A 26,840-nucleotide genomic window follows, 5' to 3' on the forward strand; every position below is an offset into this window, starting at 1 on the left:
TGCGTGTGTATGTGTTTAAGTAGTGTAAACATGTGTTTATATATGTGTGTCTATATATTTGCCAGTTTATAACTATTTTCATGAATGTGTGCATATGTGCTCTGCTTGTGTATATGTATGTATATGCATACATATTTGCTTAAATGTATTCATGTGTATACTTGCGTATACATCTATTTGTGTGCACACATGTGCTTGTGTGCATACATGTGCATGTTTGCATGTGCATCTATGTATATCTATCTGAACTTTGTGTTTCCACGTGTATGTGTGTACACGTGTGTGGATTCATATGTGTATGTTATTGCTTATGCTTGTGTGTGCAGTGATATATTTGTGTATGTTAGTGTTTGTGTGTTCAGGTATACGTTTGTGTATGTGTACACTTCTTTTTTTTTTTTAGAGGGGTGCAATGAACTTTATTGATGGTATTCAAGAGAGTAGGGCTCCCTAAGCCCCCTCCTGCTATTCTGGGGGTCTGGGATGGAAACTGTGAGGGAGATGCTCAGTGTCAAGGGTTAGTTAGGACAGGGACTGCTCAGCAGCCGAGGACCTCTCTCTTGCTGTGTCCTTGCTGGGATGGGTGGTCCAGGGCGGGCTTCTTACTCCTTGGAGGCCATGTAGGCCATGAGGTCCACCACTCTGTTGCTGTAGCCGAATTCATTGTCGTACCAGGAAATGAGCTTTACAAAGTTGTCATTGAGAGCAATGCCAGCCCCAGCATCGAAGGTGGAAGAGTGGGAGTCACTGTTAAAGTCACAGGAGACGACCTGGTCCTCAGTGTAGCCCAGGATGCCCTTTAGTGGGCCCTCGGATGCCTGCTTCACCATTTTCTTGATGTCGTCATACTTGGCAGCTTTCTCCAGGCAGCATGTCAGATCGATGACGGACACATTGGGGGTAGGAACGCGGAAGGCCATGCCCGTGAGCTTCCCGTTCAGCTCTGGGATGACTTTGCCCACAGCCTTGGCAGCGCCAGTGGACGCAGGGATGATGTTCTGGGCAGCGCCACGGCCGTCTCACCACAGCTTCCCAGAGGGGCCATCCACAGTCTTCTGGGTGGCCGTGATGGCATGGACTGTGGTCATGAGTCCTTCCACGATGCCAAAGTTGTCATGGATGACCTTGGCCAAGGGGGCTAAGCAGTTGGTGGTGCAGGAAGCGTTGCTGACAATCTTGAGGGAATTGTCATACTTGTCATGGTTCACACCCATCACAAACATGGGGGCATCGGCAGAAGGGGCAGAGATGATGACCCTCTTGACCCCACCCTTCAAGTGGGCCCCAGCCTTCTCCATGGTGGTGAAGACACCGGTAGACTCCACAACATACTCGGCGCCGGCATCCCCCCATTTGATGTTGGCAGGATCTCGCTCCTGGAAGATGGTGATGGCCTTCCCGTTGATGACAAGCTTCCCATTCTCAGCCTTAACCGTGCCTTTGAACTTGCCATGGGTGGAGTCATACTGGAACATGTAGACCATGTAGTTGAGGTCAATGAAAGGGTCATTGATGGCAACAACATCCACTTTGCCAGAAGTGAAGGCAGCCCTGGTAACCAGGCGTCCGATACGGCCAAATCCGTTCACTCCGACCTTCACCATCGTGTCTCTGGAAAGAGGCTGGCACTGCACGAAAAGAAGCGGCCGTCTCTAGAACAGGGAGGAGCAGAGACATGTGTACACTTCTTAATGTGTGTATGAACTTCAGAACTGTTCCTTGCACTCAAATCTGTCCCCCTCGGCCACCAAAAAAGCACAATGTCTTCTCTTTGCCTTGATGTTGTCCCAGCAGTGCTCAAAGTAGAGACATTATCTGTGGCCCACAGTGCAAGGGGGGAAGATACAAGGAATAATACTCCAGAAGGATATCTTTTATGGTCAGTCTTCATTGTCAATGTGACTGGATTTAGAATCACCTAGGAGACATAGCTCTAATTGTGAATATGAAGGTGTTTCCAGAGAGTTCAAAGTAAGGGGAAACTGCACTCACCCTGAGTGCAGGTGGCACTATTTCATGGGCGGGGTTAAGTAAAAAAAAAAAGGAGAAAGAGAATTGAAAGCTTTCCCTGTTGCCATGTAGTGTGTCCCTTCAAACCATGAGCCAAGCAAACTCTTCTTCCTTTTTTTAGTTTTTTATTTTTGTCATATCATGAGAACATTACTAATATAATAGTTTATGTTATAAACCAAGGAGGTGGACAGTAATTATCTATCTTTGGCTAAATGTAACTAAGAAATTTAAATCTAGAAAATGATGCACCGTAAGCATAGCCACCCTGCTGAATAAAGTCCAACAACAAGAAGGTGATGTAGTTAGCGTAAGGGTTGCTTTCAGTCTTAGGGGATCAGCAGAGGCTGGTGCTGGGCATTTGCCTCCCTTGGGTGGCTAAGCCCCTACCCATGGCAATTATTATAGTGGTCTACTTTGAGAGGAGTATAGATAAAGCAGTTAGTCAATTTGGAGACTTCTGATCACAGGGTGTCTCTGAAGCTTGAGATGTGGATGGGTGTGTACAAATGAAAGAACATCTGGTCCATAGAGAACAGCAGGAGATGAAGCACTGAGCTTTTCTTGGGTTTCTGTCAGGTTCCCTGGAGAGCAGAACTAATAGAATGACCATATACGATGAAGGGAGTTACTATATTGGCTTACACAAGAGGCCTGAGTAGTTCAGCAATGAATGCCTGCATGCTGGAGAAGCTGAGAACCCGGTAGCTGGGTGTTTTGGCTGTTCCAGTCTGGTGCTGAAGGCCTGGGGGATTCTTGGAGAGCGACACAGGCTGAGTTCTGATGTCAGGAAAGGATGATGGTAGCAGCAGCAGCAACAGGACAGACATACTTGCCAGCAAGAAGTGAAGGTGGGCTGGAGGGCTGGCCTAAGAGCACTTGCAGCTCTTCCTCCGGGGAGCCCAAGTTCAGTTCCTAGCACCCACATCAGGTAGCTCAGAATTGTCTGTAACTCCAGCTCCAGGCTATGCATACCCATGCGCAGATATACACCTACACATAATAAAAGTATTAAAAATATCTTTTTACAAAAGAGAAGTGAGCCAAGTAAGCATTTCTTCTTTTCATGAGGACCTCTTTATGTCGGGGCCACTGCCAGCAGATGCTGTCCACTGTGAAGGACACTCTTTCCTATTCAGTTAATCCTTCCTGGAAATGCTCACAGACTCGTTCAAAGGTGTGTCTCTTAAATGATTTCAGATCTAATCACATTAATAGCCAAGATTGCCTATCAAGGGGCTGAAGAGATGGCTAAGTGGTGCTCTTGCAGAGATCCCAATTTTAGTTCCCAGCACCCACATCGTGGATCACAGATCCTGTGGTTCAGGGGATCTGACACTCTTTTCTGGCCTGTTAGGCGTGCATGTGATATACAGATGTAAGTGCAAATGAAACACCCATATGCATAAAAACATCTTTTATTGATTACCTATCATACCCACTGTGACTGGAGAGATGGTCCAATGGGAAGGAAAAACACTTGCTGTGCAAACACAAGGATCTGAGTTTGAATCCCCATCACCCATTTAAAACATGGTTGTGACTACATGGTATAGCCCTGGTATTAGGTGAGAGACATAGATAGGATTGGGGAGTCTTGCTGTATGCCAACCTAGCTCCAGGTTTAGTGAGAGACCCTTTTACAAAAGAATAAAGCAGAAATTGTTAGAGAAGAAAGACTCCCAACATCTTCCTCTGACCTCTGTATACACACACACACACACACACACAGAGAGAGAGAGGGGGGGGGGAATGAGGGAGAGAGAGAGGGAGGGGGAAGGAAAGGAGAGAGAGAGAGGTTTACCCCTCCACCAAAAAGCACCCCATAGTCCTACCCCAAATCAATTAAAATGAAAGATTAACCATCACTTCTAGTAAAGTCCTATCCTCATGTAGGAACTGTATGACCTGCAAAGCTCTTTTGATTTATTAGCTCATTTAATCTTGCAATAACTTCATTAAAAAAGATAATTACAACTCTAGTTTGGATGTTGACTGTCCCCTAAAGGTCCACATGTTAAAGGCTTGGTTCTCGGAGTATTGTTATTAGGAGATGTTGTGACTCTTTAGGAGAAGGTCCTTAGGTCACTTGGGGTACTCCAGTGGTTTGGGGGAATTGTAGGACACTGATCCCTGCCTCTTCCTTTCTGCTTGCTTCCTGGCTTATGATGTGTGTGATTTTGTATACCACACTCTTTAGATCATTGTCTTCTGGCACCGTGATAAAAGGCCTGCAGCTATGGGACCACTCGATCAAGAAAGGAGTCTCCAAAAGTGAGAAGTAAATAAACCTTGCCTTTTATACATTAATAATCACAGGTCTTTTGTTAAAGTGACAGAAGTTTGGATTATACAACTGTCCCAAGAGGTAACTGGAGCCTCACGGGCATCCTTGCTTAATTCCTAGTTCAGAATTCTTCCTATCAAAGCCCGCCATCCAATGGCATGGGATGGGGTGGCAGGACAGGAGATCTATGGTTCTGAAATGATGGATGTGGTGTGGTGAGATCGCTCATCTGGCTTTAGCATCTGCTCAAAGAGCCAGGTTCCAAGATGGCCTTCCCTGTGTGGAAGAAAGCAGCAAGTGGATAAACTGTGTTCCAGACAATCCTAGAGTGTTGGCTGACATCCTACTGTGTGCTAAGACTTTCTCTGGGTGACAGCCCATCACAGTGCCAGGTTCAGTCCTCTTCTCCCCCATTTCTCACAACTCAGAACGGGACTGCAGAATCTTCGTGCCACAGACAGCTCAGTGCAGGGCATCAAGGACTACATTAAACCTGCAAGAAGACAGAAACTGAGGGCGTTTCTACCACCCCCCCACACATACTTTTTTCTGTATAACAACTTCATTTAGGAGAACCTGGACTCTCCCATAAAGGAGGTTTACGGTCTCCATCCCTCTCACATTGAAGGCAGTCTATAGCTATATTCTTTTTGGCACAAGTCATTCAAAGGTCAGGCGGGATTATCTGCATGTTCCAAGGCTACTTAAAGAAAGCATCTAGATTCATTCTTCCTTGTTCCTTCTTCCTCCTCGCTTCCTTGACACCATTTCCTGTGACCCAGCTCTCGTCTGACAGCCCCAACTCTGATCCCACCACCGACCGTTCTTTCAGACTCTAAGAACTTGTCCTGTGACTTTGATTTTTCCTAAAATGAGCTCTGATTTAACTTGCCCTTGTCTTGCCTTGATCGGAGCCCCGGATGTGGCACCCAGACCTCCATGTACCCCAGGTAGCAGCTACATTTTCCTCTAGGTTGAACTTCGACAGATAGTTGATGTGGGTATAACTTTGAAGTGACTCGCCTAGGAAAGAAAGAAAAAGCTGCAATTTGAGAACTATTTGGTGTCAGAATCACAGCCAGGGAGAGGCTGCGATGTGCTACCGATAGGGCATGAAACGATTTCCCGCAGAAAGGCTTCTATTTCTTAGGGTTTCTTTTTAATAATGAGTCGAGTAGCAGGGGATGCTGCGGGAGACAAGAAGAGAGGGGATGCATTCTGAAATAGTCTCTGTGAAAAGCAGGAGACAGAGACGCTGGGGATCAAGAGGGGGACCTGACAGAAAAGGTGCCACAGTTTGTAGGATTCTGGGTCTTGTGCCTGGGCACTTGTCCTTAGTAGCACTTAGCTCCCGGTTTGCAGAGAGAAAAAATGTGGTTGCGGGAAGTTTGCTAATAGTAGAATGGAAAATGGAGGTCAGTGGGATTGACTACTTTGGCCAAATAGTAGTAAATATAGCAGATTAGTGGAGGGAAGAGGAAAACCAATGCCAGGAGAAGGCTGAAAAACTTCAGAGAAAGAGGACATGAGAAACTGTCAGGTACAATTAGGGCAAAAAAACCACACACACACACACACACACACACAGTCAGGAGGAAATAAGTGTGGACATCCTCAGAACATGGGACTTTGGCCATCTCTGGGAATAATAGAAAGTAAGGATTCATAGGTGGCACGGCTTGGATAAAGGTCCTTGCCAAGGCTGTTTTTCTGGGTAAGGGCTGCCAGGTAGTATGAGGATTGTACTGGATAGCTTCTGTCAACTTGACACCATCTGGAAAGAGGGAATCTCGGCTGAGGGGTTGTCTCCATCAGACTGCATACAGCAAAGTGTAGATGGATTTTTCTGTCCCACCTGCCAGCTCCCAAATCATGACTTGGAGACTTATTGTTAATTATGAAAGCTCGGCCCATAGCCTAGGCTTATTTCTTATGTTTGGAAATGATAAAATGAATTTTGCAGTGGGACTTGATGGTTAAAAGATGCCTCTACAAAGGCCTTACAGAAAGGATCTGAGTTGGAGTCCTGAAGGGCCATGGTGGGGTATGGCAAGCTGGCACTGAGAAGCTATGATCAATAATAACTAGCAGAGGAAGAGCAGACACAGGAGCTATGGATCCCCTGGGTTAAGGATAGGACAACAAGGACTATGAGTAGCTGCTACTAAAGTCCCTCAGCCACCAGGATCAGAAACCAGTTTTCACCCAGGCTAATATCCTGTCCTGGGGTTTCTGAATACTCAGACCCCCTATTTATTCACTTTCCATGCTTGGGTTGATCCAAATAGTACTACTTCCTACATGATGAATGTAGGAACATGTGTGGTAACACAGAGCCATATCTCCTAGATCCAAAGGCAGATAAACCCCAACACTGCCCGTTCATGAAGCTTCTTATGTCCCTAGCTCCTCCCAAGTCTTGGTGGGACAGACCTAGCAGCAAAGACTTCCAGGGATTTCAGGAAGCAGCTACAATCTTCAGACCTCACAGTCTCTCCTGAGCCTGCCCACTATGCCTCTCTCCCCCGCCCACTGGGAAAGACTCTTTTGACACCTGTTGTCAGTTCACACCAGGAGAAGCTGTCACCCCTTACAAAGACCTCCATTCTGTGCCAGGAAGGCTGCTGTATGCTCTCAGCTTCTCCTAATGTCGCCTGTTAGGACCCAGTGGTTTCAGAGCCAGAGACGCCTGTAAAATTCACTCAGTCACATTTCTGAATGAGAAAATAGGGGGTCACAAAGGAGAGTACCCCAGGTCACCAGTGCTGGATAGAGGAAGGAAGACATGTCAAAACTGGAGCCCTTGTCTCTGTCTCCTTCCTATTTCAAAAGATTTTTGATCAGTGGACAGGCCTATGAGACAATTGCAGCTACTAAAGCAAAGTGTGCATTCATACACTGATGTTGACCATTTGTTACCTTTTAAGCCTTACCTCAATCACAATTCCTTTAAGTAGCATAATCTTCAACATTCCCAGTGGACCAACTCAACACAGAGTCTATCGCAAGGCCAATGGCAGAACCAGAACCCAGACAACCTAGAATACCAGTTCTCAGAGGTCCATAGAAGGTGACTAAGGGATGGCAGCTAAGATTGACCTTCTGTTTCCATGCTAGTGGTGCTGGTGGGATATGACCCCAGAGTCCTGACCTCTGCTTTTCTGAAATAAGAGGCCTGAGACAGGACAACCTAGGAATTTGCCCTTCCTCCTCCATTTATCAGTCATGTGAGTCAACATTCACAAGAGTAGAGCAGCTTCCCTCTGCAGAGACCCATCCAATGCATCGCAGCTTCTGTGGCATATGCCTCTAAGACCCCGTGCTATAGAAGAGGAAGCAGAGGCTCTCAGATGAAATTATTTATGCCACACTGAGGTCAGTGAATATGGTGGAGATGAGAAGCTGTCCGACCCCACAGCCCTAGCTACCGCTATGATGTGCTACAATGCTCTGAAAATCGAGAAGGAGCAGTGCTTGGCGGCAGTGGTGAGAGCAGGCACAAGTTAGAGTATCCATTTCCTTTTAGTCCAGGCTAGCTGGAGATCTGCGCTCCAACTGGCTGCTTCCTCCTGGGTTAAAGAGAGTTGTTGATTCAGTCTGAGCATGGCATTCTGAATCTTACTTGGATGGGGCTGTGTTAGTAACCTTTCTCTCACTGTTGTGCAAACACATGAAGAAACAACTAAGGAAGTTCTCCCTTCCCCTCTCTCCCTCCCTGGCTTATGATTTAGGAAGTACAGTCATCTGTGGAGGACAAAATATGGCATTGGGAGTGTGACTTGGCTGGTTGCATTGCATCCCAACTCAGGAAGCAGGATAGATGGATGCTGGTGCTCAGGTAGCTCTGTCCTCATTCCTATGGGATGGTGTGGTCTACGGTCAAGGTGGGTCTTCCGTCCCCAGTTAAACTTGTCTGGAAATGTTCTCACAGAGACAGCCAGAGGTGTGTCTCATGAGTGAGACTAAATCAGTCCAGTTGACAATGAAAGCTAGCCATCCTGGGACATTCTGCCTTTGTGGGAGCTCATATTTCAGACTCTAGGGGTGAGAGGATCTGGGACTCAGGATGTGGGTGGACAAGAGCAGCCTTTCTAGACACTGTTCTTCAGGGTACAGTTGTGGCCATGGGCAGTGTTCCAGTTTCATTTTGCTGTAATTAAAAACACCCTGACAAAAGCAACTTTAAGGGGAGAGGGGACTATTCAGCTTCCAGTTTCAGGTTGTACTCTGTCACTTGAGGAAGTCTTAGCAGGGTCTTGAAGCAGATAGTTATATCCAGTCAAGAACAGAGAGAAATGAATGAGCACATGCTTCCTAGTCAGCTCATCATAGTCAAGGGTCCAAACTCAGGGTCCACTTTTAGGCTGGGTCTTCCCATGGTCATAATGTAATCAAGACACTCCCCTACAGATCAACTTGATCCAGGAAAGTCATCACTGAGACTCTCTTGTCAGAAGACTCTAAGAGCATGACAAGTTGACAATTCAAGCTAACTAGTGCAGGTAGTTTTACTGTTGCCTCAGGGTAACGGCACAAATTACTGAGGACAGCTACCACAAAGCAACGGTGGAGCCACTGTTCCAGCAGCAGAGGTGGCTGGGTAGCAGCTGGGCTTCCCTAGTTTGCGGTGCCAGGAGGACTTAGGGTCAAGACTGTTCCCCATCCAGGCCCTCATGAGCCTGAGTACATGGCAGGGCGGAGTGACCTGAACCATCTGGAGAGAAGGAAGGGGCTAGCCATGCTGGCCACAGAGCTCCTGGATGAGTGTCTCTTCCGCAGAGCGCGCACACAGTGGGTGATTCTATAGGCGGTCAAGTGACCCCAGTATGACTACTGACTCTGGTAAGATGAGCAATGATTCCTTTCCTCCCCATAGCCTGCAAAATTCTCATCCCAGATCCCAAGCCGTCGCCATATACACACTGCCATCTGCTGGGGGCAAGGAGGAGTGATTCCCCAAACTACACTGTTTGGGCCCAAGGCAGAATTTATATCTCACTAGAGGCCTTGCCTGTCTGCCCTTTCTGGCCTCCCAAGACCTCTCTCATACCTCCTGGGGGGAACCAATCCCTTCATCTCTTGGGTTCTGCTCCTGACTCCCCCCTTTAGGTAGTGACTTCTAAGGACAGACCATCACAGAGGTAGAGGTACAGAGGCAGGGGCTCACCACTGGATTGCTGAGAGAGACCAGCAGGGAGACTTGGGAGTATAAGTGTCTTTACTCTGTCATGCATGAAGCATGGGAGAGAGGGGTTGGAGGTCAGGAGTGGCAATTCCATGCATGCACTGCCTTTAATTTACTCAAAGGTTGCAGTCCCAGAGGACTAGGCTGGCCTGAAGCAAAGAGAGCTAGGTTTGGGGGTCCTGTGTATCTGCTTGTAAACTTAGGGAACTAATTAGAGAAGTCAAAGCCACCTAGTGGAGAAGCTGGGGAGATGACTCAGTCAGTAGAGTGGTTCCTGCACAAGCACAAGGACCTGAGTTCAAATCCCCAACACCCATGTAAAAAAGACAGGTGAAGTGGCATGTAGTTCCATGACTGTAATTTCAACACTGGAGGAGGGCAGATCCAGGAGGACCCCTGAAGCTCACTGGCCAGCCAACCCAGCTGAATCAGAGAGCTCTAGGTTCAGAGAAAGAGACCTTGTCTCAAAAATATAATAGAATAATAATATTTTATATTATTATTATAATGTGGAGACTGGTTGAAGAAGCTACTGATATTGACTTCTGACTTCCACATGTACAGGCATGCATGCTTGTGCACTTTCATGTACACGTGCTCACACATGAACACGTAAAGACAGATATATACCTCACATCAACACACACACATGCCAACACAGAAACGCCTAGTGGGATAGTGGAGGAAGACAGCAGTCTGATACTTCCCATCAGCACTGCACATTTCATGCATGAGAAAACCAAGGACCAGAAATATGATGCACTTTGTGCTGGTCTCTTGATAAGAGAGACCCCGGAAGTTCTATGAAAAGACTTGAGGACATCTTGTCTAATCTCTTCACTTGTATGTGGGGAAACTGAGTTTCAAGGCTGGCAGTAGAGAGAGAAGCTGGCACACTGTCTGGCAATATCTGTCCTGCTTTTCTTAGGCCCTAGACTGCTCCAGCATGAAGGGATCAGCACCCTAACATAGGGTCTGCTGAAGACAGTGGGTTCTGGGGAAGGGGACTGGTGGGTGGGAGGCTGTCTGGGCTTCTGAGAGGAACAGTGAGGCAGCAGCCACGGTGTCCTGTCCTGTGGTATGCTTCTACACCTGCCTCACAGTTTAGACCAGGGCCAAGACGGGAGGCTTATTTATTCCCATGCTTTTCTTTACTCACCTTTCATTCATTCACATCCGGACACTGTATATTATTTACCTTATAAATCATGCATTCCCACACTCACTCTTTAGGAAAAAGCCCAAGAATCCAGATCATTCTGGAGCCGCAGGAACAGTGGTGATGGTGCTGGTGGATCCAGATCGTTCTGGAACTGTGGGAATAGTGGTGATGGTGCTGGTGGATCTAGATTGTTCTGGAGTTGTGAGAACAGTGGTGATGGTGCTGGTGGGTCCAGATCGTTCTGGAGCCGGGAGAACAGTGGTGCTGGTGCTGGTGGATCCACATCATTCTGGAGCCATGAGAACAGTGGTGATGGTGCATATAGAGACTCTTGTGCCAAGCTGAGGACTGAGACCATCTTGACACCTCAACCTCAAGCCTAATATGTGCATGTGACCTACATTTCTTCAGAGGAACACAGAAAAAAGAGCAGAAAATAGCTCAGTTGGTAAAGTGCTCTCCATACACACATGAAGTCCTGAGTTTAATTCCCATGATCCAGCTTGGTTTTTTTTTTTTTTTTCCTGGTGTGGTAACACTAGCTTGTCATCCCAGCACAGGAGAGGCAGTTAAGGTCTACTTGGCAAGCTCCAGGTCAATAAAAGGATCTGTCTCAATTAAAAAACAAAGTGGCCAGTGCCTTAAGAATAACACCTGAGATTGTACTCTGGTCCCTACATGTACACATGTACGTAAACACATGCACATAATGGACATACAAACACATGTACACATACTCAAAAAGAAGAAGTGAGAGAGGGTGGGGTCTGCAGGGAAACTTCAGGATTGTGTTCTCCCTATCCTTGTCCTGAGCTGACCATGGAGGCTTAGATTGTAGCAGCAGCTGCTTCGGACTCTCTGAGTGGAATCCAAGCTACTTTGGAGGGAAGCCTCAAGAAAGCCAGCAGAGAGATGGGCTACAAAGGCAGAGAGTGCAATTTACATGCAAAGGAGCAGTGGAAATAAGAGGTAACCTGATGGGGGAAGCTTTGTTAACCAATTGTCTTTAAGAAGTGGAACCTAGTTAAGGCCCAGGAGAAAAACTGGGATGGACCAGGTACTCACTCACTCTGGGTGATTCCCATGGGACACAGCAGAACTTGGACTTTCCACTCTTGTGGCATGAGTTTCCCCTTATAATGAGTAAAAAATGTAATTGTTTATCTTTAAGCTAGCCTGGCTATTTCCTGAATTGAGCTAACTTCTACAGTTGGCGCCCAGTGTGGGATCACTAGAGTCTCTGGTGGCTCTGGCCAGCCGTGCTCATTTGGGCATAGAGTTTCCGCACAGCAGCCCTGATTAGCCACTACCGGCTGACTTCTGGGTCCAGCTTTTTCTGCACTCACGGAAGCTCAAGCAGTGTGGGTGGAGAGATGCAGGAGGCCAGGGCAGAAAATGGTAGAGGAGCTTGCACCCAGCCCAGCTCCGCCACCATCACCACAGGCAACACACCCTCTGTCCTGAGCAGGAGGCAGCTGTTGAACAGTCAGGGACATTCAAAGAGCACAAAGTCTGTGATTCATACTAAGTAACTTTTTAATCTAAGCATATCTTTCAGCATTTAACTCTAAAATCAGATTTAAACCAAGCATGTGGCTCCAAGTGCACCACGACACCTACTGGCAGGTAATGGTTATTGCACCTACTCCAGTTAAATCACAGGTGAGATTTATTATTCTAAATATAATTCATAAGTTGCTGATTTAAAAGGACAATCAGATGTTTAATGCATATACATTTAAATATATATGAATATGTAGACCTGGCTTTGGGATTGGACAATGGCTTTGTACTTCTCTAAATCCAAGCGTGTTGTTAAAAGGAACATTCAGAGTTTTGGTCTCATATTGGGAGCCATCTGGTATGGGGAAGGAAAAAAAAGTAGAAAAAATTTTCCTTTCTCCACGTCTATTTTGTCTATATTGTATTCTTTATTGAATGTATACCTCTATTAATAATGTTTAAGCTTTCCACAATGATTAATAGACTTTCTTACCGATCCTTTTCCTGCAGTAATCTTTGAAGTTTCCAGGAAGAAGACGGGGCCCCACAACAACAATTCCACCTGCTTGAGATGACATTGTGATACTGCTAGCACTACTATAAGACCAGTTTTTGGATACCAGCTGCTGACATGGTGCACCTTCTCATGACATTCTGGCCAATACTCCAAATAAGAACTTTGGGAAAAACCCTCTCGACTGCTCGAAGATCATTTGCAACTATGCTAGACAGTAATCTTGAAACTTAACCATCACTTTACTTTTGCAGGATCCCACTAAGAGAATATTGCCCCCATGTCAGCAGGAAGCAATTTTAGAGGACAATGCCCCCTCCCAAAAAAGTTGGTCTATAGGGTTGGGAACACTGTTTAGGGATTGCTGATTATTACTTATATTAGATAGAGAGTTGGGGTGAAAACTATGTTTGTTCAAGAAAAAAGAGGGATAGTAATAGTGGGTAATAGAGTGAATACTTGTGAGCTATTATTCATGGATAATTTCCATTGGTATAGTTTTTTTTATAAAAGTTCAAATTATATTTGTTTTTGTTTACAAAATTTGTACACCTAATCAAAGTTACTCTGTCAGATTGTATATATGTATGTTCTTATCTCTGTTTAGAACATTTTGTATATTGATACAACTTTAGGATATATTTTCATATTGCATTATATATTGCTCCTACCTCTGATCAAGATACTTATAAATTGTTTACATTTGGAGATCATTGTCCTCATTTGTTGCACATTTGTTTACAGATTATTTAATATTCTGACATGAAGTTTTAGTCTTTAAGTTATGCAGGTATTAATTATTATAAGTCAATAGTTGTTCATGTTTGTTGTACATACAGTCAGATCAATTAGGTTCTTTAGATACATAGAGACTGTATTCTGTCTAGATGGGTAATCTTCAACCACTTCAAGGATCTGTGGAACATGGCGTTTAAATAACTTAGGGTTCTGTTGACATGAGACATGATTGCTCCTGACAGCACCAATCTATTCTCGAGAGAATGTTGAGCACCAAAGACACTCCACTTGGAGTGTGTTTTCTTCTTGGCAAAATTGGCCTTTGGGCAAGAAACTGCCCATACTTCAATCACTGACAAAGTACATGGTATCTGGAATGGAGAAGCAGGACACAAGAAGAAAGACTGTCAAACCCTGCCAAGACAGGGTAAGACGGTTTTTAAAAATTTCCTGCCTCTAAAAATGGTCTGTCAGCTATGTTAGGCCTTAGTCAAAGTTGGTTCCTTAACGTTGCAAATGAGACTTTGGGTGATTGCTCAGGAAGCCAATTGTCCCCATCATATACTGCTCATTTTGGAAGCTGCTTGATTGCACTTCTTGCCTCCTCAAGTAATATTATCTCCCTTCTCAGGCCTTCAATGAATATTAGATAGTCAGTTACCTTCCTCATGATTTAGCCAAGCTTCTTTCCGATGCAAGATTTAGACTTTTTGAAATAGAATGTTTATTAAAACATTTGTCATGTGTTCCTTGTTTATTATTGCTTATGTTGTTTGTAATCTTATACTTGGTATCTGTTCCTATTTTATATATAATTGTATTGGTTTTGATCAATCTTGTTTAGACAAAAGGGTGAGGTGATGGGGGAACTTTGTTAACCAATCATCTTTAAGAAGTGGAACCTATTGGCCATTTGAACTTCATCTGATGAGAATTCTCTTTTCAGTTCAGTGCCCCATTTTTTAATTGGGTTAATTAGAATTTTAATGTCCAGTTTCTTGAGTTCTTTATGTATTTTGGAGATCAGACCTTTGTCTGATGCGGGGTTGGTGAAGATCTCCCATTCAGTAGGATGCCTTTTTGTCTCAATGACAATGTCCTTTGCTTTACAGAAGCCTCTCAGTTTTAGGAGGTCCCATTTATTCACTGTTGCTCTTGTTGTCTTGCTACTGGGGTTATACGTAGGAAGTGGTCTCCTGTACCCATGTGTTGCAGTCTACTTCCCACTTTCTCTTCACTATTACACTGATGATTATCTCAAATATCACCATAGAATCTTCGTCCGGCGATGACGGGTGGAGATAGAGACAGAGACCCTCATCAGAGCAAGGGACTGAGCTCCCAAGGTCCAGTTGAAGAGCAGAAGGAGGGAGAAGATGAGCAAGGAAGTCTGGACCGCTAGGGGTTGGTCTACCCACTGAGACAGTGTGCCTGTTCTAATGTGAGCTCACCAAATCCAGCAGGAGCAGGACTGAATGAGCACGTGATCAAACCGGACTCTCTGAATGTGGCTGACTATGGGGGCTGACTGAGAAGCCATTGATAAAGGCACAGGAACTTGTTTCTACTGCACATACAGGCCTTTTGAGACCCTAGTCTATTTGGATGCAAAGCTTCCTAGGCCTGGATGTAGTGGGGGGAGGAGGGCCTTGGACTTCCCACAGGGCAGGGTTCCCTGCCCACTCCCAAGGAGGGAGCGGGAAGGAGGAAGAGGAATGAGGGAGCGGGAGGGGAATGGGAGGAGGGGAGGAAGTGTAAATTTTTGAATGGAAAAAAAATATAAATAAAAAAATAAATAAATAAATAAATGAAGTGGAACATTATGTTAAGTTAAGTTAAATTAAGTTAAGTTAAGTTAAGTTAAGGCATGGCTTCCTGGAGCCCAGGAGAAAAACTGGGATGGACCAGGTGCTCGCTCGCTCTGGGTGATTCCCGTGGGACACAGCAGAACTTGGACTTTCCATTCTTGTGGCATGAGTTTCCCCTTATAATAAGTAGAAATATAATTGTTTATCTTTAAGCTAGCCTGGCTATTTCCTGAATTGAGCTAACGTCTACAGTAACCCTGTGGGATGGGACATGGATCCAAAGCAAGTCAGGAATGAATGCCACAAGTCATAGTGGGGCCCAGCTTATGGGCACTGCTTGTAGTTACAGGTTTGCAACTAAGTGGACATCAAAGGCCTGGAGTTCTGATAAGATCCTGGTTTAAAAAACTCGGCTGAGCAGATGTGCCTAGCAGCTGTGAGAACAAGCAATGGGAAACTGATACCCACATGTTCAAGGAGAGCAAAGACACAGAATATCATTTTATTTGGTGTGTGTGTGTGTGTGTGTGTGTGTGTGTATGTATGTACAAATACTCAAGTATGCATGGCTGCACATCTGAATACAGTTGCACAGGCTTGGGTGTGAACGCACATGTGTGGAGAGCAGAGAACAACCTTGGCAACCTTAGGTTCCATGCCTCGGGTTTTGTTTGTTTGTTTAGAGACAGATTCAGTCTGTACTTGAATTCACCAAGTAGGCTAGGGGAGCTAGCCAGCAAGGCCTAAAGATCTGCCTCTCTCTGCGTTCAGAGTACTGGGATTAAAGAAAACAGTGCCATACCCAGCCAGCCTGGTCTATGCAGTGAGTTCTAGGCCAGGCAAAATACGAAGTGTGATCCTGTCTCAAAACAGATGGGAAAAAGAACAGGAAGAAGAGAGGAAGTAGAAAATGGTTGGCTTTTATTTGTTTTCATTTTTACCACAAAGCTTCAATCTCCTGATCTAACTGCTACATTCTTACCACAAATACATGCGACGAACAAGGAGTGCCACATCACAACAGCCCTTTATGAACATATTCTAAGAAACCCAAATATATTCACAGAAAGGCAAAATAATCTTTATTCCCAAGCTCTGCTTCTTTGAAAGTGAGTTAACCTGACAGTACCAGACACCAGGAGTTGCTAATATATTCAAATTTAATATATCCTATATCTAGATGTATGTTTTATTCTCAAAACATTTGAAAAAAATATATTTAAAGATAAAATTAAGGACAGATATTGAGGGAAGGCCTGTCCTTTCCATGTTGCTAAGAAACACCATTTAAACAGCCAGCCACGTATACCTTGATAAATACTGTCTCCAGCCAACATGGGAACATGGGTGATCCATCACTCACTGCAAACCTGTTCCCACTTCATTTACTCAACTGTGGTTCTCAGTCGCTGTGTAATGTACATCTAAACTTATTTCCAGCAGATGTGTTTTCAAAGCACTTCATCTATAGAGTCTAGATTCTGTCATCTCCACTCATGCATCTGACAAATATTTATTGGAGCTATATGCCAGGAAGTGTTGTAGCTGTCGGGGAAGCACAAGTAATCAAAAGAGACAAGATCTCTCGTTCTTGTGACGCTTACACTCTGGAAAGGGTCAGGTAAACCATGAACCCACTTTGTATTGGAGGGTGAGAAGGGCAATGGAGGAAGACAGCAGGGCAGGAAGGTGGGTATTGTGCTTGCGGGAGTCGGGAGGGGGCATGTACACACGTCTGGACACGTGTGTGGAGGTCAGAGATCAAACTCAAGTGTCACTCCTTAGGTGCCTCCCACTTTTTGTTTGAGACAGGGTCTTTTACTGGCCTGTAACTTTGCCAAGTCGGCTAAGTGGCTCTCAGCAAGCTTCCAGGTACCCGCTCGTCCCTGCCTCCCTCCTCTTCATTACTGGAATTAGGAGGCCAAGATTTGTACATGGATTCTGGGGATGCAAACTCAGATACTCATGCTTGCAAGGGAGCGCCTTGCCCTGGCTGTATTCTTGGTTAGTCGGTGAAGGCCTCACTAAGGAAAGCACTGTTAGACTAAAGCCTTGGAGAGGAGAGACTGAGCTGTGTAGATATTTTGGGACAGAGCATTCCAGGAAGAAGGCACAGTGTAGGCTCAGGATGAGTCCTTTCCAGACATGTTTTGAGTGAGGTAGAGAGTGGAGCTGGAAGCAGAGACTGAAAACTCAGAGAGGCGAAGGTGTCCACAGACAGTGCTTAGCTCTAGCAGTGGGATCCAATTCCTCTTTTTCCATTCAAGACCTTAGCGGGCCAAGGGACCAAGTCGGCATGTGACAGCCCACCGAAGGTGAAGGACAGATGCGCCACGTAAACAGCGCTTACGTGGGAATTTTGGGATAAATGGAGTGGGGGAGGGAAGAGAAAAAGAGAAATACAGAAAGAAAGAGGAAGAAGAGGCAAGGAACTCCCTGACTCTTCAGAAGAGCAGAGGGAAAGAGAGAGTGGGAGTGGGTGGAGCTTGTTTCTTAAAGGGACTCTACACCTGTGTACATACATAGGGACTGCTGACTAGTGGCTAGCAGCCATAGGACCCCGGGCTAACCAGGGTACCACCTGGGTGTGTCTTGCCAGGTGACAGCGGCCAGCACAATGACTGAATCCTAACAACCATGGCCTGCCAGTTTCCTGGGGGACAAACAACCTATGTCTCAAGGGCATTGTACATCTGTGTGGCCGCTGCTCCTCGCTTGCACTTCTGTGCCTCAGCCCTTGGTTTGCAGTCTTGAGTCACCCTGGCAGTCAAGATTAGGGTAAGGCAGTCAGCCATTCGATGCCATCGTTGCTGCCATTGCCTTCTGTGTGGTCGCTGTGACAAAATACCTGGACAAGAAACTTAACACAGAAATAGCTTATTTTAACTCATGGTTTAAAGGGGGTACAATTATGGCAGGGGAGGCATGGCGCCAGGAACGTGAGGTGTCTGGTCACATTGCTTCCACGGTCAGGAAGCAGGAAGAAGTGTATGCTGGTGCTCAGCTCACTTTCTCCTTTATATTGGGTCCAGGATCCCAGTCCATGGTAGGATGCCACCCACATTCAGGTGTCTTTTCCCTTCTCTTTGGAAATTCCCTCGCATATATTAATATCAGAGCCATGTTTCATAGGTGAGTCTAAACCCAGATGAGTTGGCAACGATTACCCATCACACCTTCTTATACAGGGGCAGGAGTTAGGGAACAAATCTGTCCCTTCTTCCTAGGACCATTGCCACTAGCATAGGCGTTTCTGTAGGCTCGAGGAAAACATGCAGAAAACAAGCCTGGATATTAGCTTGCTGCAACCTAGTCCAGCCCGACTTTCTCTGAGGCCCACCCTTCCACAAATCACGTGATTTCAAAGCTGTCCTCTTCTCATCACTCCCAAAGCTGTCAAATTCTTGTCTTTGGGCCATCAGAGTACTCCCAGGTTTTCCTTCAGTCAGTCCCTTGCTGAAGGAAAACACGAATTTATTTGAAAAAGCTCCTGTCTTCATTTGTCCCAACTCTTACTCCAAGTCAGCTTAGGATGAGCCTGAGCCTTGTGTGTGCAGAACCAGAAAATCCTTGGGAGTGCTTCCCCACTGCCTAGGCAAGCCTCCTGCAGTCTGAGAGGGTGGAAGCCTCTGCTGGAAGCTTTTCTAAAAGTGCCAGCTTTTACCTCCTATAATGCTTGACACAACTAAAAGCTATGGGACTGGGAAAATGGCTCAAGTGGCAGTGGGCTTTGCTGTGTATGCATGAGGACTGTGTTTGATCTCCCAGAATAGCTTGCGCCTTTCATCCAAGTGCTGGGAAGGTGAAGACGGGAGGCTTCCCAAGGCTTGCTGGCTAACCAGTCTAATCCAGCTCAGTGAGAGCACAGGGGAAGGCCCTGCCTCACTGAATGAGGTAGAGAGTGGTAGAGGAAGACACCTGACAGACCTCTGGCCTCCACACACACGCATGTGCAAAGACACAAACACCACACGATATAGGCGTATAACACACACACACACACACACCTATAGTGTGCTGTGGAAAACACTAACTGGGAGACATACTACTTCAGTGCACTCTGGACTCTTTGGAGTAGAAGCTGTAGCCAAGCGTTGGCTACACAGTCAACCAGGCAGGGCATCTCAAACTATTATGCATGCTAGACCCTAAACTGCATTCGTTTCTTTTTCAAATCAGAAGGAAATGAATTTTTAGGTCAAAGATTATGCTGTTACATAAATATTAATGTGTTTGTCTTTATATAAGGCATAAAGATATAAATGCAGGCATAAAAAGTAGTTTAAAAACAGGCCCAGTGGTGAACACATTTAATCCTAGTGCTTGGGAGGAAGAGACAGGCAGATCTCTGTGAGTTTCAGGCAGCCTGGTGTACAGAGTGAGTTCCAGTACAGTCAGGGCTATATAGTAAGACCCTGTTTCAAAAAAAGAAAAAAGAAAGACAAAGGAAAAGAAATAAACAAAAGAAATTTTAAAATGTTTTTTAATGGGGTGAGTATAAAGGTGTCTAAGAGGCCATCCTAGATAAATCCCTGGAGCCAGGCAGAGTCTTCCAGAAACTGAACCTGACTGGGTCACTCATGCTGGGTGGTTTGGCTCTCAGATCCTTGTGACCTAACTGCACTATATTCCCATAAGTAAACTAGAGTGGTATTTAATTGCAACAAGGAGTTAGTATAGCTATGGTTTATATATATATATATATATATATATATATATATATATATATATATATATAACTGGGAGGGTAGTTAGATTTCAACGCATGTTAGGAAAAAGATGAAAAAGAAGAGTAGAATTAAACTGACATTTTTTTAAATTGGGTTTTTGTAAAGCTTTATTTATTTAGTATGTACACAGTATTCTTCCTGCATGTATGCCTGCAGGCCAGAAGAGGGCACCAGATCTCATTACAGAAAGTTGTGAGCCACCATGTGATTGCTGGGAATTGAACTCAGGTCATCTGGAGGAGCAGCCAGTGCTCTTATCCCCTTGAGCCATCTCTCCAGCCCCTAAACTGACTTTTTTTATAATTTATTTTTATTTTATGTGCATTGGTGCTTTGCCTGCATGTATGTCTGTGTGAAGGTGTCAGATCTTGGAGTTATAGACAGCTGTTAGCTACCATGTGGGTGCTGAGACTTGAACCCGGGTCCTCTGGAAGAGCAGTTGGTGCTCTTAACTGCTGAGCCATCTCCCCAGCCCCTAAACTGACTTTTTCTGATTCTTTCCAGGCTTTCATTTAAGTCCTTGATTCATAGACCCTTCTGGAAACAAGTCAGACATTAAGCAAAGATGAGAACCATGTCAGAACACCAGCAGCATTTAACCGAGGCAGGCTCTATTCACGTTCAACACCACGTTGTGTGAAAACTCACTTATCTCTGCACAAAACTTTGAGCTGCTTGAGATGAAGATGAAACTGAACCAAGTTTAACAATGACCCCAAAAGGGGAGGACTGTGTTGACTGAGCAGAGGAATGAGGCGGCAGTCCTAAGAGAGGTGCTGGGAGCCTAGGTGGACGTCAGCACCTGGGTGCTCGGTTCCTGCCCCTGCCACTCTGTGCAAATGCCTCAGGCTCCCTCCTCCAGGCAGGGCTACTCCACCTGGTGGGGACAAAAGTTGTCCGGAAAGCTCATTATATGTCTCCTTGGGTGGGTTCCACAAAACCTTCTCCAAGGCAAGAATTCAAGTGAGCTGCTCTTTTTGGAGGGTGCCTTCCAATGAGGTAGTAGGACAGTGAGTCAAGGTGGGTGTGGATGGAGGGGCGTCAGGAAGGGGTAGCGGGAGGGTGTGTTAGGGAGGTAGCTAAAGCAGGAGCAGTTAGATCTCAAGTCTTACCGGGATCCAGAAAGACTGTGTGGAACAGCCCTCAGACTTCTCCTACGGAGTATGCTCTCTTCATCATTGAGAGTTAGTCTACAGGTAATGACCTAGCTTGCTCTCCAGGCCAGAGAAAAGGGCTTATGTTGAAAGGCCCAAGAATCTCCTACCCAATAAACCGAAACTGTGTGTACAAGACTTCAAGGATAGACCACACCCACAACGACTACAACTTCTTCCAACTCTAGTTCCCTAAGGGGCGTGGCGCTGTTTCTCTAGCTCCTGCCACAGAGAGCGAGCCACTTGCAAGGAGCGAGCTAAGGTCATATGACCACCAAGGACCAATCACAGGTCTAGAGGAGCAGGTGGCTGCTCCATAGGAAGGGGGGCAGCTCATCTGTTGGAATAGAAAAGCCACTTCCCCTCATTCTTTTTCCTCAGGCTTTTCTGTACCTACAGCCACATTCGCCCCTCAGGTGTTGAGTTATGAGAAGCGCTGGCTTTGCTCTGCCCAGCAGCCAGGGCTCTGGCAGATGCCAACTTGCCTGCTTCTCCAGCCTTCAGCAACTTGATCCCCTTGCAGAAAGAAAACAGTCACTATCAAAAAGCCAATTGTCGTTACGCCTCCTTAGAAAAATTTCCATTAAAGATAAAGCAAATTTTAATTAGATTAAGTATCCAATTACTGTAATTACATTTTTTAAAAATTCACATCAGGAAGACGACCCTTTTTAAAAGGGTTACAGGAATAATTAGCGTATTCATATTAACCAAAATGTATTGGGTAATATTTATACCCAGAAGACAAAGTACATTCTACACATTTCACCTTTGGGGAAGGCTTGCAAATGTTTTGGCAGTGGCATGAATATTTATAGGCAAGAGTGTGCTTCAGCGAGATTATGTGAAGAAGCATTTAAATGCTCACCCATTTTTACCCAGGGGTAAAGTATACAGAAAATGTACTTCGGAGATTATGGATATGCAAAGTGTGACTTAAGCAGGGAATTCCTATTAGTTTGCTTAATTAATTGGCGCCAAAGACTATTTCTCCTTATTCGGGGTAGAAAGAAAGTATCTGGCTGTGACTTCTCCTTGGAAGCAGAGTGGTCATTGTCCCCTTGCCCACTGGCCACCAGAAAGCATCTGTCTTCATATTCCTTACCTTTGCCTACCCTGCCCCATTTGGGAGGAATCTGAGTCTTCTAGCGGCTTTGTTCTCAAAGCTTTTTTCCTTCCTACTTTCTTCCTTTAGGCCAGCCTTTCAGCGGCTGCTACACTTGCTGGTTCTGCTACGCATGCGCGGGTTCCTCAACCCTAGTGGGAGGAAACCCACAGTTTCCATTGTACAGATGAGAAACTCGCCGGTTCTCTAGAGCTTGGATGGCCTCCTGGTGCTTCGCTACAGAACTGGTCTCCTATGAACCGCTGAACCCTGAACCGCTGGTCAGGAAGCGCTCCCTGAAGCCCGGTGAGGCAGACTAGACTGGAGTCTGTGAACAGAGAGCCTCTTTCAGGATGTCTGTTTTTTTCTTTCTCGACTCTTACCAGGTTTTCTTCTTGCTGAGTTCTCTCATACTTTATTCTCACATCGCAACTGAAACCCCTCCTTCTCCTCCAGACTTCCCACAAGAGTTCTCTGGTCTCTTCCGTCCTATCTGTACCTGCTTTCCAGGAAGGCCTCACATTTAGGAAACAAAGAAATAGCTGTCACTTTAATCCAGTCACTTCACAGTTACTTATGAGTAAATACCCTAGAATTAGATTTCCCACTGCCTTTCTGCCTGTAAAAACTCCGCAAGCATCCTTACGTTTAACATAACCTTTTAACTTCAGGATTGATGTCAAGGACCTAGAGCAGCCGCTGATCACCAAGGTCACCCCTTTTTGAGGTCCTCACGACCACGGTCACCAACAAGAAATGCCCATCTTCCACTGAGGACTTCAGTTATTCCTTTGGTCTAATAACTGAAGATCTCTTAGCTTCCCCTCCTCTCTCCTGCCCACCTCTACTCTTCTAGAATGGGTCTCTTGGAGGCTTCCACGCTCGAGGGATGCTGTGGGGAAGCCAAAGCCAGCCTAGAATGTGCTGGTAAAAAGATGCTGTTTGTTTCCAGGGCGAGAACAAGCAATCCATAATTATCTGTGATCCCGGGTTGTCGGTATGCCTTCTTTGCCAAGCTGGAACGATTCCCTCCACTCTTTCCGGAAGCTTTTCCTCTGTTAAGGGCCTGAATATATCCTTTTTGCCGGGAGTTCTGCTGCACTGGGCACACACTCCCTCGATCTGCTGTCCCTACACCATGCCTCTAATGTGTGCCAGAATTCACTCCTGCTTCTTTCTTCTACATTGGCTCCACCGCCAAGTATTTGGTGTGTGGTCCTCGTGTCTGCTCCAGGCCTGGCCTTTGCTCTAATAGTGATCCCTCTTGCTTCTAGATTTTCCACCATCCTTTTCCTGACATTTCCCGATAAACACACAAATGTTTGTTTCTTCCCTTAAAAAAAGAACGTGCCTAGCCAGACTTGGTAGCACATACCTGTAATCCAGCTCTTAGGGGATAGAAACAGGAGGATTTAAAGTTCAAGGACAGCCTCAAATACTGAATGTGGACCCAGTTAGGTGCTGTGGACTCTAACGTGGTGTCTTCACTTTTCACTAGGCGACTTCCCTGGTCTAATGTGATCATGGTCTCTGTCCATTCACAGTGACAATGACTGCTGTTCATTTGTCTTCACATGGTCCTCCATCCCCTAACTACTATAGCATTTCATCTCTCATCCTCCCCTGGAACGAGTCTTCCTTTGTCCCACCAGCTCCCAAATAATAACATGGAAACTTATTAATTATGAAAGCTCAGCCTATAGCTTAGACTTATTCCTAACTAGCTCTTGTAAGGTAAATTGATCCATTTGTTTTAATCTACATTCTGCTGCGTGGCTCATTACCTCATCTCTTTGTACTGCTAACACTGCTTCCTCTGAGTCTGTCAGCTCCACCTTCTTCCCAGAGTTCTCTCTTTACTCTGAAGCCCCATCTATACCTCCTGCCTAGCTATTAGCCATTCAGCTTTTTATTACACCAATTACTGTCATACATTTTCACATAGTGTACAAATATTCCATAACCCCCACCTTTGTGCCCCCTCTCCTTCTTTCTGTACTTTGCTTAACTTTCTTGTTCTAGGGGATCCTTTGCACTTTTTTCCTACACAATATATATTTGTCTTCCCATGGCTCAAAGCCTAGGAACGTAGTAGGTATACAACTCAGCCCTTCTCGATGCTTTCATATACCTGCTTCTTTATAAACAAACAAATAAACCATTGCCACTGCCACTAACAATAACAAAAATATAGTGCCAGGGGCTGGAGAGCCTACTAAGAGAGCAAAGGGCTTTGTCTTACAAATGTGAAAAAACTATGCTCATTTCTAGAACTAGATAAAAATGAAAACAAACAAACAAACAGGTGCAGTGGCATATGCTTTCCGGCCCAGTGCTGGTGGGGGAAGTAGGTGCATCTCTAGGGCTTGCTGGCTAGTTCGCCTACCTGGACTGATTTACTTAGTGACCTCCAAGGCCAGTGGGAGACTCTACCTTAAAATAAAATGGATCTTGATCTCCACATGAATTTGATTATATACACATACATACATGCACACCTGTACACACACACATACACACACTCACACACATTCTTAAAAGAACTTATCAAGTTCTTTGTTTTTCATAGTTGTTTGCTTTATCTCTATACATATTACCTTCCAATCTTCTAACTCTCACTCAAGAGTTTAACATCTGGGGCATTATCTTCACCTGCCTATTTCAGTCCACACATGGGAACTTCAGCATGGCATTGTTAATTAGATTTCCGTTGTTACCCCTTTACTTTCCATGAACACTCTTTCTAATGTCTTCTCCCAGACTTACCTTACTACTGATTATATTACCAATTGACTTCAACCTACACATCTCTTCAAAGGTGAGCATGTGTTCTAGATATTGCTATGTGGGTATTTCATGGAACATCAACATCATAACATGAATTCATGATCTTCTTACCAACTTTATTGCATTCCTGTTATGAATTTTTTGTCATATAGAATCAAAGCCGACCCAGTCATACAAACCAAAGTTTGGGAGATTATTCCAGATTATCTCTTGGTGGTCACATTCCCTCAGTAATAGCTTCCTAGCCTACACTGGTTGTCCATGAGTTCAGAGCTTCTCTGGTCCTGCCTCTGTAGAGAGTAAAGCCAGTAGTACTAGGGAAAGTATTCCCGGGTTTAAATCACAGATTCCAATCCATAACAGGTAGTTGTCTGTAAGTTTCTTAAGTTTGTTGTGCCTTGTCTTTCTCTTCTCTCAGATGTCATATAATATTGCTTACTTCTATAGCCACTAGGACAATCAACTGAGTTATGTTTGCTGTTAGATTTTGTCAACTTGATACCAAGTAGAGTCACCTGGGAGGAAGGCACCTCAGTTAAGGAATTGCCTCCATCAAATTCTCTCGTGGGTGTATGTCTGTGAGAGCATTTTCTTGATTGCTGCCTGATGTAAGAGGGCCCAGCCTACTGTGGGTGGTGCCATCCCTGGGCAATTATTTCAGAACAGTAGCTGAGTGAGTCATAGGAACAAGCCAGCACTCCTAGGTCTCTGCTTCAGTTCCTGCTTTGACTTCCCTTGATGATGGACTAAACTGTAACCCATATAAGCTGAATCCTAGCCCAGATTGATTTTAGTCATGGAGTTTACCACAGCAACAGAAAAGTAACTAGGCAATATGTGTGACCCTGAGAACACTGTAAATACTTCACAGCTTTTAGCGGTGTGGATAACATAAATACGGGTGTCAGCAGGGACAAACATCAGGGAAAAAAATCTGAAGAATAGTTACTTTTTGTTTATTTTGTTTTGAGACAGGGTCTCTCTATTATATAGCACTGGCTCTCCTAGAATCACTGTATAGACCAGGTTGGCCGTGGCTCACAGAGCTCCACTGGGCTCTACCTCCCAAGTGCTGGGATTAAAGGTGTGTGCTACCATGCCTGGCTTGGACATCTGCTTCTTAACTAGACCCTCAACCAGTCCTTTTTTATTCAGCTACATACCACACCCTGACCTTTGAAGATAACCAGTGCTTGTAATTACTAGAATTTATAGGTTCTTGGGCGCAAATTAGTTTGCTTCATATAGGCTTTCCTTTTGTAGCAATTAACTTTTTGTGCTGTACACCTTCACTATCCAGTTGGTAGGTGGCTAGTGGGTCCCTAAAATGTGACTGGCTAGTGCTACTCAATCTGAAACAATATTTTGGATATATCAGTTTAAATAAGACTTACTTAAATTAATTTCACATATTTATTTTAAGTCATTTAATATGGCTAATAGGAATTCTGAACTGTGTTTCAACTGGGTGGTGTTGTGTACCTTACACAGTTTTGACCCTTCTCATCCTGTTTTCTAGCATTCTCTTTAGTCTTGAAGGCTTATACCCCTTTTCATTTTGGGACGTGTCTAGGGGAAAACAAAGATAAATGCATGTGTTACACCCTCCATGTTTAACTGGAAGCTCTCCCTGTTCTTTCCAGTACCTATTTCTGAGATCTAGAGCCTCACCACTTTATGACTGCACACCCAGCTAAAATAAGCTGCTGGTGTTCTCTGAACACAGCCAGAAGCTTGAGGCAGGAGCTTCCTGCCTTAATTTTCTTTGCTTGCTTTTCCTGGAATGCACCCCTAATTCCTCTCAACTGTCTGCCCATTAAATAAAGAGTTCAAATTTGACCCCAGCAGAGCCTTTCC

The 26,840-nt window shown here is 45.1% G+C and overlaps 1 pseudogene; it reads right to left on the minus strand.

Moving 5' to 3' along the window:
• Window positions 1-398: 398 nt before the first annotated feature.
• Window positions 399-1,619, minus strand: LOC126514422 (glyceraldehyde-3-phosphate dehydrogenase-like; annotated as a pseudogene).
• Window positions 1,620-26,840: the final 25,221 nt, after the last annotated feature.

The sequence above is a fragment of the Alexandromys fortis genome, unplaced genomic scaffold (genome assembly GCF_014885135.2).
Source record: "Alexandromys fortis isolate MF-2015 unplaced genomic scaffold, M_Fortis_MF-2015_v1.1 scaffold_129, whole genome shotgun sequence".
Lineage (NCBI taxonomy): Eukaryota > Metazoa > Chordata > Mammalia > Rodentia > Cricetidae > Alexandromys > Alexandromys fortis.